The sequence below is a fragment of the Schistocerca piceifrons genome, chromosome 5 (genome assembly GCF_021461385.2).
Source record: "Schistocerca piceifrons isolate TAMUIC-IGC-003096 chromosome 5, iqSchPice1.1, whole genome shotgun sequence".
In the NCBI taxonomy this organism is placed as follows: domain Eukaryota; kingdom Metazoa; phylum Arthropoda; class Insecta; order Orthoptera; family Acrididae; genus Schistocerca; species Schistocerca piceifrons.
The window spans coordinates 193343271-193359267 of record NC_060142.1 but is presented as its reverse complement, the minus strand read 5'-3'; positions in this window follow the sequence as shown (position 1 = coordinate 193359267).

The window sequence follows — 15997 nt, the reverse complement described above, 5'->3', positions numbered from 1 at the left end:
AAAAGGAACATTTCGTCACAAAATACTACCCGCGCACAACACTGACGTGTGTCTCCTATTATAATATTTCATTTAAATCATGCGAAATAATTAGGCTTCATACATCTGCCAATAATAAATTGATATTACGTAGCGTGCTGTGAGCACTATTTTTTAAGGATTCAGTCTGAAAATTATGAGTTTAATTCTGTCTTTTAAGGTAGATTCGGGACCACCGGTGCATATTTATTTCCATTCATTTATACCTAACAACATTTACGTTTGTTAAAAGTCTGGATTCAAAACTGCTAAAAAAAAAAGAAATGGTTCAAATGGCTCTGAGCACTATGGGACTTAACATCTATGTCATCAGTCCGCTAGAACTTAGATCTACTTAAACCTAACTAACCTGAGGACATCACACAACACCCAGTCATCACGAGGCAGAGAAAATCCCTGACCCCGCCGGGAATCGAACCCGGGAACCCGGCCGTGGGATGCGAGAACGCTACTGCACGGCCACGAGCTGCGGACTCAAAACTGCCCTCGGAGATATTTTTCCTAAGATGCCGGCAGACAGACGATAGTCAGTTTGTCTACTGTTATTCTCGATCCCTTTTATATCAAGTTAATATATTCAGACAAAAGTCTTTAAGTCTTTTGTTTTCTATTCTTTAGCATTTAAAATTATCCTCAATGAAAAATGTTTCATAATTTTATACCAGCTACACTAGTAAACTACGCTGTAAGTTACTAGCTCTAATGGCTGCGCCCCTAATTGCGGAGCTAAAAATTAACACTTAAAAAACATTAATTAGATTGTGTTACAATTGAAATAAATACAAATCCACTTCTAGACAGTAGTTACCCTATTTTTCAAATAATAATTAACAATATAGTTACAGGTTTTCTCTTTACAGACCGCACACGTCTCACGTCCAAACAGTTCATCGCTTAGCACAGGAAGAACAACTGAACTTCAACAGCCTATCACAGATGTAGTTCTCTGATAATAGTTTCAATTCACACAGAAATTAAATTATTACAGAAATAATGAAATAATTATCGTCATTCTTACAGGATACAGTCTTTTTTATACGTAGTGTCGATAATATTTGTTAAAGTTTATTACACTTAGTTCATTTTAACATTTTGTGGCTAGAACATTGCCCCTTGGGCTGAGAAAAAAATGAATTTGTATATTGCATTTTTTTTTATCAGACCACCATATCCCCGTAGGTTCATTGTTCTCATGATGCAAATGTTCAGATACAATATTGTTTAATACATGACACAAGCAGTGTTGAGTTGCGTAAATGGCTTCAGTAACTATACAGTCTTGGAAAAAGCGGCGGTTACTTCACGGATTAATTTATCCTCTCCCCCTCCCCCTATTTAGGTTCACTGGACTCGGAAAACCGGGAAGAAAACAGTCCAATAGGCTTCAAGAAAATACAGTTACCTACTCTTAATTATCGGGCTTGATGTGAAGATAACATACAATATGCTGAAAATGAAAATTTTAAACTTCGGTCAATTGCATCTGAGGTAAAAATATCTTTTATGGTGGTGTTTCATCAACGTTAAAAGTTCATATAATTCAGATAAGAATGTGAAATAACAATTCGCCGATGACGTCGTGGAACCGACCCCCCCACCCCCTCCCTCTCGAGCCACTGGGTCGCAGGCAGGTTGAGACTGCTGCTGGATCGCCCCCGGCCACGTAGATGGACCGTCGGCTGCTGTCGGCTGCATCCTGCTCTGGATCTGCTGCTGTCTCGAAGTAGTACTGCAGCAGGTCTTCCTTCTCTCTCTCCACGTCCCTCTCGTACAAGACGGGTACATGAAATATCGAAATATGGCTATCTGTGACAAGATAATAATTACGATGGTCACTCCAAAAGAAATACACACCATTTTTTTTTATCCATATTTTATTCCACACGTTTGAAAGTTTTACAGTGTGTAGATACGTCCTTTAGGAACAATATTTTCATTTCTCCACACAATTTCCATCCCTCTCAACTGCCTTACACCAACTGCGGCACCAGCGCCCGTATACCTGCATGGTAAAATTCTGGACCAACCTGTTGGAGCCACTGTTTGGCAACGTGCAGAAGGGAATCATCATCTTCAAACCTTGTTCCACGAAAAGAGTCTTCCAGTTTCCCAAAGAGATGATAGTCACATGGAGCCAGGTCAGAACTGTAAGGCGGGTGTTTCAGCGTTGCCCATCCGAGTTTTGTGAGCCATTGTCAACAACCTGGGAACCCACCTGCCGCAAACCTTTTTAACGCCAACACTTTCAGTATTCTGCAATCACTTCCTTCTCCTATCCCAACGTAGCGTGACAATTCGTTCACTGTGATGCGTCTGTCAGCAGTCGTCAATTCGTTAACTCTCTGCACATTATCTGCAGTGTGTGCAGTACGAGGCCTGTCGCTGCCGGAACAATCCTCAATACTGCCGTGCCCGCTTTCACCACGTAACTTGTTTGCCCACCGACTAACTGTACTGTGATCGACAGCAGCATCTCCATAAACCTTTTTCAACTTCTTGTGGATGTTTCTCACTGTCTCGTTTTCACAGCACAGGAATTCTATGACAGCACGTTGCTTCTGACGAACGTCAACTGTAGCATCCATCTTGAAGACATGCTGTGACGGCGCCACTCACGGAAACAGGTTGAACTACGTTTAAAAACAAGCGGGAAGGATGTATCTACACACTGTAAAACTTTCACACTTGCAGAATGAAAACTGCAATTTTACAAAAATAGTGTGCATTTCATTTGGAGTGACCGTCGTATATTCATCCTGTGGAAGAAGTTTTTTAGTCTCAATTTCACTTTCATTCACTCGGATGGAAATAGTTTGTTTTTGGAGGATGTCCTGTATCTTCACACTGTTCATTTAAATGTAGTGATTGGCAATTAGGTTTAACACAGTATGCACATATACGACACTGCACCGTTATTCATACAGGGGTCCATCGTGCGCTCTGTTTATTTCCTGCGGTATGTAAACATTTCCGCGGAGGCGCTGCGTAGCCAGCGTTGCATTATACTTTTGCCACGCGGGTGGGTGTACAGTTTGTCACATAATATTCGGCACGCGAAGATGACTTTTAACACTTTGATGTGAGGTCTTCAGTTCTACATTGTTATAAATGATGTTAACAGGTTTTCAAGGTCCACGTCATTGCTGCTAATATTTAACGCTCTATGAGCTTTCATGTGTTCTACGATCAGAGTTCTAATCACTGTTTATCACTTTTTACAAAAAGGAACACAGTTTTTCGCGCGTCCACTAGACTTTTTTAGTTTTTGTGAAACACGCTTCTCTGTCATGATTGCTGCCAGTACTTCTCAAAGTACTCAACAGAAAATCTTATATGTAGATGACACTTTACAAGATGGTGAGGTCTTGTACATTGGCACATCAGTTCGTATTGTTACATCAAGGAAACAAAAATCGTAGATGTCACATAAAATATGAGACAATATGACTTTAAAATCTGCTACATTGTTCTGACCATAACATTATTATTAAACTGTGTAGATATCAATACATTTCCCTTTTCATGTCAGACATTTATGTTTCTTTGTAATCATTCATACATGTTTTCATTAGGAATATTGCTATATTATGGGACAGATGTCCATGCTCCATTCACCTAACAGAGAGATGCTCATAAAAGCATACGGAAAATATAACCACGTAAAGAAACTATGCACACAAATCGATACATGTTTGGAACACTTTTCACTAATAGTGAAAGCAGTTTCTGACAGACACGCAACTCACACACAATTGACACCCGTTACGTGTGTGCGTCTACATGGGTCAGGCTCTTGGGAATATTCTTTACACGTTCACACTCATACATGAGCAAATACATTGTCTAAGGATACATATTTTTTTATATTGAGCATTTCTCTATCCTACGTAGAAAAGATGAAATTTTTTATATTTAATGAAATAGTATTTGACAAAGAACTTGTGACAAGTTGTTGACTTTTTCAGAATAAGAATGCTCATCATTAAGATTCTCCGTTTTTGTCATAATGTTTCATGAATATTATAAGAATTTGATGTTTCAATAATTCCTCAGTCCAGCATCTTTCGGATTTCTTTCATTACTTCGTTTTTCTTTGTCCAGGGAACCGAGTATGAAGCTCTTCTGTAGGGCTTATGTGGATAGACTTTCATATCATAAAGATAATCTGGTCTTTCACTGAATACTTCATGGTACCTGGAAAACAATTTTGTTAATTGTCCAGCCTCTGGAGCGTCAATGCAAGTTGCCTCTTTCATCTTTTCCTCGATTGTAACAGCTATGTCACTCATATTACTGGGTGCATCATTACTTCGGTTATTGTGACACTTTCGTGGGTGTTCATATTCTAACACTAACAATTTCTGTTTGCTGACAGATAGATTAACTTCTCTTATCAGCGGAAGGTTTGCATCAAACTCCCGATTCAGCTTCAATGTTATTCGTTGCTGTTGGCACTTAAGTATACATGTTCCACGGGCGATATCAATTACAGCTTCTTTGTCCCATAAAAACTCAAGACCCAGTAACACCGGTATCGACAAGTTTTCCATTAATAGGAACGTTCATAAAACGCTATCATTTCCAAAGAAAACTTCAACCTCTGTCTGGTGCTTTATAATCTGTGCCTTTTTTCCCAGCACTCCTACAACCTTACAATTCGTAACAGGCAAAATCGGTAGTCTTTTTGAAACTTCCTGGCAGATTAAAACTGTGTGCCCGACCGAGACTCGAACTCGGGACCTTTGCCTTTCGCGGGCAAGTGCTCTACCATCTGAGCTACCGAAGCACGACTCACGCCCGGTACTCACAGCTTTACATCTGCTAGTATCTCGTCTCCTACCTTCCAAACTTTACAGAAGCTCTCCTGCGAAACTTGCAGAACTAGCACTCCTGAAAGAAAGGATATAGCGGAGACATGGCTTAGCCACAGCCTGGGGGATGTTTCCAGAATGAGATTTTCACTCTGCAGCGGAGTGTGCGCTGATATGAAACTTCCTGGCAGATTAAAACTGTGTGCCCGACCGAGACTCGAACTCGGGACCTTTGCCTTTCGCGGGTAAGTGCTCTACCATCTGAGCTACCGAAGCACGACTCACGCCCGGTACTCACAGCTTTACATCTGCCAGTATCTCGTCTCCTACCTTGCAAACTTTACAGAAGCTCTCCTGCGAAACTTGCAGAACTAGCACTCCTGAAAGAAAGGATATAGCGGAGACATGGCTTAGCCACAGCCTGGGGGATGTTTCCAGAATGAGATTTTCACTCTGCAGCGGAGTGTGCGCTGATATGAAACTTCCTGGCGGATTAAAACTGTGTGCCCGACCGAGACTCGAACTCGGGACCTTTGCCTTTCGCGGGTAAGTGCTCTACCATCTGAGCTACCGAAGCACGACTCACGCCCGGTACTCACAGCTTTACATCTGCCAGTATCTCGTCTCCTACCTTCCAAACTTTACAGAAGCTCTCCTGCGAAACTTGCAGAACTAGCACTCCTGAAAGAAAGGATATAGCGGAGACATGGCTTAGCCACAGCCTGGGGGATGTTTCCAGAATGAGATTTTCACTCTGCAGCGGAGTGTGCGCTGATATGAAACTTCCTGGCAGATTAAAACTGTGTGCCCGACCGAGACTCGAACTCGGGACCTTTGCCTTTCGCGGGCAAGTGCTCTACCATCTGAGCTACCGAAGCACGACTCACGCCCGGTACTCACAGCTTTACATCTGCCAGTATCTCGTCTCCTACCTTGCAAACTTTACAGAAGCTCTCCTGCGAAACTTGCAGAACTAGCACTCCTGAAAGAAAGGATATAGCGGAGACATGGCTTAGCCACAGCCTGGGGGATGTTTCCAGAATGAGATTTTCACTCTGCAGCGGAGTGTGCGCTGATATGAAACTTCCTGGCAGATTAAAACTGTGTGCCCGACCGAGACTCGAACTCGGGACCTTTGCCTTTCGCGGGCAAGTGCTCTACCATCTGAGCTACCCAAGCACGACTTCTTATGTGGTCGGCGCTGACCAGAACTGATCGTGAAACGCCTTCTCAAACTCACTGAATGTCTTGCAGCTTTCTGCTGCATTTAACGCCCAGAGCGATGCATCGCCATAAATGTGAGAAACCACTAACTCTATTTTCTGTTCCTCCGTCCAGGACTTTGGAAGAACACTTTTGAAGTTCCAAATTAAAACTACTGGATAAACTGGATAAATCTTTTTCTTACTCTCCTCGTTAAATTCTTGGAACGGTCGATGCTTAATCAAGCTTTCTTAATGCATCAAGGTAGTTAAGTCTCTGGAGTTAATGTCCTTAGCAGACGGTGTACTATTATGAGTTCACTCTGCTTCATAGTTCAGAATGCTTGGTGACACATACTGCTGGGGTATTATGGGTTGATTACCAACACTTGGTCTTGCATGTGATGTTTTAAAGTTCGTTGGCTGATTTTCACTGATCTTTTGCCTGTCAGTACCAGTATTTTCGTTACTGTGTGCTGACATTGTTTCAAAATTTTGATTTTCAAACTTCAATACCTTGGCTACTTCCGTTCGGACTTATTTTTGAATTTCTGTGGAATGTCATCCTGCAGTAACTCCACAGTACTAGCCAACGCTTTGAACTGGTTTTATAATTTAACGACTTCAAGTCGAAGACTATTGACTTGAACTGGTATGGTTATCAATGGTTCGATAGTAGTTTTTATTCCACTGATCTCTTTGTTAAAAATGAGGGGTGATAGCTTTATCGCGATCGACCAATGCCTGATTTATTCTGTGAACAATCTCCTTATCTCTCTCTGCGAAAATACTGTTTATCTGTTCCATAAATTTCTTTTCACGCTCCTGGTCCCTGAGCTCGCGTTGCTTTTCACGCTCTTGCTCCCTTCGCTCCTGTTCCTGTCTTTCTATAGCCATTTCTTGCTGCTGCTTGCTAGCGAACCTTTCTAAGAGTGACGATAGTATATCCTGTAGTGACACAGCTTGAGGATTGCTAACTTCTGTCCCTTGCCCAGTAGAAATATCATCATTAATTTCTAACTGGTTGACTGCAGGAATGTATGCTTGTTTTGAAAACTCCTCAGTTCCACTTTCGCTTGGGACATCAGTTAATGGATTGCTATCATCAGTTATTAGATTTTCTAGTAATTGCACAGAAGTGTGTGTAGATTGATCTACTTGAGGATCTGATGCCATTTCTACTTTAGTCTGCACATTCGGTTTTATCTGCTTCTTTGGCCTAACCATTTTACCACTAATCTTGCTCAATATATAGAGATATCACTGACAATGACAAGATGGGCACAAAATAATCGAGAGACAGTAGACATTAATTACTTGTGAGTGCTTGTAGACTGTAGAAATGGATATCTGATCCTACTCATTTTAATAGTAGGCAACGAACAGCATAGCTTACTTAGTGTTTCACGGCTCTCGCTCCACAGTTGCAATATACTCGTACAGTAAGCTTAGTGATGAAATTAAATAACAGAAACGTTAATAAACACTCACTACTTGTGAGTGCTTGTAGACTGTAGACATGGATATCTGATCCTACACATTTTAATAGTCGGCAACGAACAGCATAGCTTACTCAGTGTTTCACGGCTCTCGTTCCACAGTTGCAACATACTCGCACAGTAAGCCTAGTGATGAAATTAAATAACAGAAACGTTAATATTTCGTGTACATGTGAAAAATCACAATTCTCAACAATTAAAGGAATAAATGTGCATTAGTGGCCCAGCGTTGGGCGCCAATGTGGCGGAACCGGTTAACAGCATTTCCTGACTTTAATTACTTATAATCCATATTTCTGATACATAAAATAAAGAACAACAGAAACATTAATATTTTGTCATGGTGCACTGTAAGAAATCTCAATAATTAAAGAAATGAATGTACTTTGGTAGCCCAAATTTGAGCGACAGTGTAGCGGAATCGGTATCTAGTATTTCCTGACTGTAATTACTTATAAATGATATTTCAGATAGATAAAATAAAGAACAGTTACATTGTCGCGGTACACTGTACCTGTAAGAAATCACAATACTCGATAATTTAAGAAATTAATGTGCTCTGGTGACCCAACTTTGGCCGCCAGTGTGGCGGAATTGGTTTATAGTATTTCCTAACTTTAATTACGTATAAATGATATTTCAGATAGAAAAAAAAATATAAAACCAGTTACCTATTCTCAGCGTAACAAATAGTTTGATCTCAAAAATGATTATCCCGGCCAATATTTGTCACTCTGCTAGAGAAACCTCCACTCGACGTTGTGTAGAAATGTTGTCTGTAAATTCGTGTGAGTGGCACTAAATTGCATTTCATTTATCAGATTTTACACAACTGTTACGTAAGTTGGAAGCACTTTCCTCTAGCAAAAGGTACATTTAGTTACAAAATAGTACCCGCGTACAACTCTGACGTATGTCTCCTATTAAAATACACTCCTGGAAATGGAAAAAAGAACACATTGACACAGGTGTGTCAGACCCACCTTACTTGCTCCGGACACTGCGAGAGGGCTGTACAAGCAATGATCACACGCACGGCACAACGGACACACCAGGAACCGTGGTGTTGGCCGTCGAATGGCGCTAGCTGCGCAGCATTTGTGCACCGCCGCCGTCAGTGTCAGCCAGTTTGCCGTGGCATACGGAACTCCATCGCAGTCTTTAACACTGGTAGCATGCCGCGACAGCGTGGACGTGAACCGTATGTGCAGTTGACGGACTTTGAGCGAGGGCGTATAGTGAGCATGCGGGAGGCCGGGTGGACGTACCGCCGAATTGCTCAACACGTGGGGTGTGAGGTCTCCACAGTACATCGATGTTGTCGCCAGTGGTCGGCGGAAGGTGCACGTGCCCGTCGACCTGGGACCGGACCGCAGCGACGCACAGATGCACGCCAAGACCGTAGGATCCTACGCAGCGCCAGGTGGAAATGGCATGGCAAGCCGTTCCACAGGACTACATCCAGCATCTCTACGATCGTCTCCATGGGAGAATAGCAGCCTGCATTGCTGCGAAAGGTGGATATACACTGTACTAGTGCCGACATTGTGCATGCTCTGTTGCCTGTGTCTATGTGCCTGTGGTTCTGTCAGTGTGATCATGTGATGTATCTGACCCCAGGAATGTGTCAATAAAGTTTCCCCTTCCTGGGACAATGAATTCACGGTGTTCTTATTTCAATTTCCAGGAGTGTATTTCATGTTAATCGTCCGAAATAATTAGGCCTCATGCATCAGCAAACAAGAAATTGCTGTGAGCACTATTTTTTAAGGAGTCAATCTGACAATTGTGAGTTGAATTCTGTCTTTTAAAGAAGATTCGGGATCACCGGTGAATATTTATTTCCATTCATTTCCTAAGATGTCAGCAGACAGGCGATAGTCAATTTGTCTACTGTTATTCTCGATTCCTTTTATATCAAGTTAATATATTCAGGAAAAAGTCTTTAAGCTTCTTTTTCTCTATTCTTTAGCATTTGAAATTATTCTCAATAAAGAAGGATTCATGTTTTTTATACCAGCTACTAGTAAATTCCGCTGTAAGTTACTAGCACTAATGTCTGCGCTCCTATTTGCGGAGCTGAACATGAACACTTCAAAACATTAATTGGATTGGATTACCATTGAAATAAATACAAATCCACTTCTAGACGATAGCTACTCTATTTTTCAAATATTAACTAACAATATAGTTGCAGATTTTCTCTTTACAGACCGCACACGTCTCACGTCCGAACATTTCATCGTTTAGCACAGGAAGGACAACTGAACTACAATTAGCCTATCACAGGTAACAAAAAAATTGTAATTGTCGTTGTCTCCGAATAGTTTTAATTCACACAGAAATTAAATTATTACAGAAATAATGAAATAATTATCGCCATTTTTACACGATACTGTCTGTTTTATACGTAGTATCGATAGTGTTTGTTGAAGTTTGTACACTTAGTTCATTTTAACATCTTGTGGCTAGAACGTAGTGTCGTGGATATTACAGTGGAAAGGATAATACAGAAACTTTATGTAATGTAACTGTATGAAAAACGCTCAAAAACAAAGTGCAAAAGCCTACGAAATCTGGCTGCAAAATGTTAAGGGTGCGTGTGATATACGTAGCTGTGGGTGTGAGATGGCAATACTTCGTGTAACATGAACGACAAGGTACTTCATATACCTTGTCGACGGATGTCGGATGTACGACTGGTTTCACCGGTAAATAAGTGAGATGGACGGCCGGCCGGAGTGGCCGTGCGGTTCTAGGCGCTACAGTCTGGTACCGGGCGACCGCTACGGTCGCAGGTTCGAATCCTTCCTCGGGCATGGATGTATGTGATGTCCTTAGGTTAGTTAGGTTTAATTAGTTCCAGGCGACTGATGACCTCAGAAGTTAAGTCGCATAGTGCTCAGAGCCATTTATTTGAGATGGACGAGGTGAAATAAACGCCTCAGACCACTGATATGGAAACCAGTTGTCACCGCATCGACGATTTCACAAAAGATCTCACCGTTGAACTCGAACTTACCGAATCTGTGCAGTGAAAGCTACTGTAAAAGCACGACTTGGACACTCTGACCTTGTACTAAACTTGTGAGCGTGAAACGGAACGATAACAGATGTTGCGCTGCACGTGCATACTTCGCAAGCTAAATACAGTGCAGATGCTGACTGACAGCAATGAGACTATGCGATTCCAGGAGACAAAATTTTGTTAGGAGATAAAATTTTTATGTATGTATGTGTTAAAAGAAGCCGACATGCCCATAGAAATTGATAATCGTTTAGAATTACTCCAAATGGCCGAAAGTAAAGGCTACACCCATACCGGCCAGAATTATCAACCCTGAAAAAGGGAAATAAGCTCAAACAATGTGGACCACCGTATGACATCAGTGCACAGTGGGGGCAATTATGTTGAATTCCCATTGAGACAATCATGTCTAGTTTTGATTTGTTTCTTCGTTTGTAACGCTTATATCGATTAGTGGCAGGTTTACATTAGGTTACTGTGTATTGTAAGTAGGCTGTTTAGGTTTTTTTATTGGTAACGCCACGTAGCGCTCTATATGAAAAATCAGTGGCTGTGCTGTGTTATTATTTTGTGGTTGTTCCGTATTTCTATGTCCCTCTTCCCGTATTGGAGCGCGAGTGTCCTCTGAAATACGTAATTCTTGTATTACCTGCGTCAACTGATCTTGTACTTCCCGGATTTCTCTTTTGTACTGTGTATTGATTTGATTTTGATTTTGTTTGAATTTTCTTATTTGTTCATACTCTTCTGTGTCAGTGAAGGCTACGGGTCTTGTGTCATTCAGATCATCATCTACCTTTGTAGATAAGTTAGTGACCTGATCCGAAAGTTCGGCTGCTTTCTCCGATAGTGTACTTATTTCCTCCATGTGTCTTTCTGAACCAATTTTCAGGGTATCTACTGTGTCTAAGTTTTCCTGAGTTCTTGCAAGTTGCGTAACCGAATCGGTAGATGCAACTGAGTCAGTTTTAGCTTGCAAGGTCTCATGATTTTCATGAACATTAGTTTGCAGTTCTTTTATGGCTGCTTCGTGATTCTGTAATACATTTTCATGCCGCGAAAAAATGGGTTGAAAATGCTCACAAATTTGTGTTTTTACGTCATTACAGACCTTTTGACATTTCGATTCGATGTTGTGTAACTCAGTGGTTAAATCTTCACGTGTTTGTTCAAGTGTAGTGTCTAACTTTTGAAGATTTTGTTCCATTGTGTCTAACTTTTTGAGATTTTGTTCCACTGTGTCTAACTTTTTGAGATTTTGTTCCACTGTGTCTAACTGTTGCTGTGTTTGTCTCTGGTGTTGTTCCATTGTGTCTAGCTTTTCAAGCTTTTGTCCCATTTGTTGCATTAATTGTAATAACAATGCACTGGTGTCTGAAACATGTTCCTCAGTGCTTTTCGGCAGTGAAGTTGCACCGGCAACATTCACATTTTGACAAGCAGAAAATATTTCTTGACTCATTTGAGAAAACGGTGAGAACCCAAAACCTGAGTCTACAGTATTTGCAATATTGTGTTCTGTCATTCCCGATTCCTGAGGCGAGCTGTTGCCGACCAATCGATCGATAACGCTTCCCTGTTCACTACCTGTTTCACTGTCTACACCATTGTTTGCCGCCCGCTCCATTTCCCTATGCGCAATTACCAAATTACTACTTTGATCATTAGTTACTTCATTACTCTGCGGCGCTAACACACTGTTTCGTCTTCACTGTCATTTCTCAGTTTACTTTGGAGCCTAGTATTACGTTATTCACACACCATAATTGTCACAATATTTCACACGATAACACAGAAAAGCACAACTTGAAGAGCAAAATAAAATAACATAGCAATGGAAATAATGTCTACTTAATTGCCAGCGCAGCTGCGAAATACTTAGTGCAAATCTACATGCATGCCACAACTGTTTTACTGTACAACAATGAAAGACTGCAACTACAAAGGAGATTCTCTCTACAATTACATGCTAGCAATAAACAATAGCTACACTAATTACACAAACTACAAGAAAAAATCAGAAGATTCCAGTGAGGTATCCTGGCAGGGTCGCCATATGAAACGTCCCCTTTGAACAATTATACAAGACTGTGCTTAAACTGACATACAATATTTTTAGCGCAACGCAATCTGACTTTCAAAAATCCCTGCAAAAGAATGCCCCTCAGTAACACTAAACTTTACCTTTCACAAATCACTTACCTCACAAAAATCTTCGCTGCTCAAGCTACTGCAATACAGCGAGCGCCACTACTGCCAGCTAAATAAAAGATTCAAACTACGGAAGGCACTAACTACTGATAGGGATAGTTAGCAAATGAAAGATATTAATAGAGAACAAACAACGTATTTACCTTGATATCATCATATATAAATATAGCAGTTCATGACAAATTTCTAAACTCCGCCATCTCTCTCCCCACATCCACCACTGCTTGCGGCTCACCTCCAACTGCCCAACGCTACGCGCTGTTCACATCCAGCTGCCGCTGTCCAACACTACAATGGCAGACAACAATGCAAACTAGCCACAGACTGCACACAGCACAGCCACTGATTTTTCATATAGAGCGCTACGTGGCGTTACCAATAAAAAAACCTAAACAGCCTACTTACAGTATCTATGATTATCTATGATTATGAAGTGTTTGTTCTTTCTTAATTGAGGACATTGATTTGTGACAGGAAATTTAGAGTTTTGCCTCGGATGTGGATTTGGCTGTTGCATGGTACTCTCGGCATAAGGAATGACTCTAACACATTAAAAATTGGTAGTCAAGAAGAAATTGTATAGAAAATTCAAACATCAAGAGCCGTGAGTACAGTTACATTCCACGTCGCTTGCCACCACAACTTTGCTACTGGTCCACCAACTTCATGCATACAGATATGTATCGGAGCATGGACCAGTTGATTTGTGTTTGTGATTTTAATAATAATGCACGTGCTATAAACCTGTGTTTAGAACCCTAACTTTTATCCTGATCATGGACATATGCAAGATCCCCTCCTAAGTGTTTAGAAAACCGAGTATCCTGTTTCAAATGAACCAGTGATTCATTTATGTTTGTTAAATGTGCAATGATTAGCAATAGTTGAAGTTAGTTAGAATGTTGCTAAAGTGATCTCAGTTTATTGCAAAGTATCGATCTGAAAAAATGCAGTGCCAGGCAGTGTAAATGTTACCGTCTAAAACACCTGCTTCACAGGTGATGAAAAATTGCAAATAAGTTGCACTTACGTGAAACTTAATTTAGCTTTGATTACTACCATGAACGAATTTTTGAAGTTATTTGAGCATCATTGTTGAACAATTTGTTTTGAAAAGAGTAAAACCATAAACTATACCAGGTGAAGCTAAGAATTAATTTTAGTTGAATTGAATTTTGCCAGCCGTTGTGGCCGAGCGGTTCTAGGCTCTTCAGTTCGGAACCGCGCTGCCGCTACGGTTGCAGGTTCGAATCCTGCCTTGGGCATGGATGTGTGTGATGTCCTTAGGTTAGTTAGGTTTAAGTAGTTCTAAGTCTAGGGGACTGATGACCTCAGATGTTAAGACCCATAGTGCTCAGAGCCATTTGAAACATTTTTGAATTGAATTTTGCCACTGAAATAATCATAGAATTTGACTAGTGATACAATATCAGTTTATGGATCCCCACTATATTCTTCTCATATTAGAAAGATAATTGGAATATTACTGTTACTAAGGAAATCTGATATATTTCTTTAAATGGAAGTATAAACAATGAAATTGTGAAATTTTTTATTTTTATCCCTGGTTGTTACATGTAAGTTAAGTTAGAAGCCCCCTTATGTCCAACTTTAGTTCGGTGCTTCCTTCAGTAACATCTCAGTAGTGAGTCACGTATTGATCTTGATTGTAACTGTTATTATTATGAGTTGGGTACGATTTTGCTTTCTATGGATACTGGGTTGCGCGTTATTGGTAAGTACTGTTACTGACAGCTTAGAATGCTCTGTGTCCTTTTGTATCCTGTTTTCTATTCAAAGGGAATCGTATTGAAAGTCACTTCAGCAACTAATATTCAATTTTCTTAAATACATATTTCCAAATTCATGTGCCTAATTGGGTTGGCGACCGTTCATTTTTTTTAATTGTATACGAAATTTACTACTTTCATTAAACCTCAAAGTTTTAAGCCTGTTTAGCTTTTCTATTAAATTGCAATATATTCAAAATTACAGTCCGATACCCTTATCCGTTAAATAAATATGAGGTCAAAATTCCAAAATCCTCTCAGAGGGTTAGCTTATGTCGCGGTGGGCTAGTGTTATACGTTCTTTTCTTTTTATACATATAAGCTATAGTTCTGTAAGATATATTTGGACAAGAAGATATATCCAGCCTTTTACAAAACATGCATTACTTGGAAACACCTGTTTCAAAGGCTTTTCAATCGGATGAATGACATCAAATCAGCAATAAGAACATGAATTATTGATGTTCGTCTGGAAAACTCCTTGCGTGTAGCAACAACTTCAGTTGACATCAACACTGGCGCACTTATTCAGTCAAACAAAGCCAGACGTCCCTCCGTCATTGTATTTCATTAAATTAATAATAAATGTTCTTGCATCACATTTGTTTTATTTTCTTTAAGAGTGTATTAATATTTATTGATGGTTTTGGCTCACAAATCAAAAATTAGTAATGCGGCTCGGGGGGGAAATCTTCCCTCAAAAATTGGCCCGCCTGCCGAAAAGGTTGGCCACCCGTGCCTTAGCTTACTTAAAAGTAACGTTAATAAGGCTTCTTTGATAATCCAAGCTCAATCCTTGTGAAATTACAACTTGTGTCCCACGTATAGGTACTTCATCTGCGATGGAACGTTAAGCCTTAGTCTTCCTCTATCCACTTGGTGTAACAGACACAAAATCAAGAAACAGAGTCACGAGAGCACTATAAGAAGAGTCTGAGATCAAAACAGACAGCAAAGGAACATATAAGCGAGAAATAATTTTGTTTTGGCTTGGTATTTTACAATAAAAAAGATAAAAAAGTGAAATCGAAAATAGATTTATTGATATTGGCTCCTTGACACTAGTGCGCCTCCTGTCTGTAACGAGAGATATTTCCACAGTAAGTTAGACATAAATGAGTTACTTAGAAACACGCTAATACTTTAAATAAAACCTTAGAAAATGAGTAAGAACCACATAAGCAGAGAAGGAGCCCCAAGGATTGAGTGAAAATCACCTGAAAACAGAGAAAGACACCAAACATCAGTGGACGTGTATTCTATGATTTTGTTAAAGTCAAGACCGCTTCAGCTGTAAGTCCTTCATTTGTGGACACTACCTGCTTCGCAGCGTTTCAGCTGCACCATCAGTTGCTATAAAATCAAGTCATGTTCCGATCGAGTAAAGAGAATGGGATGACCCAGTGTTCATTGACAG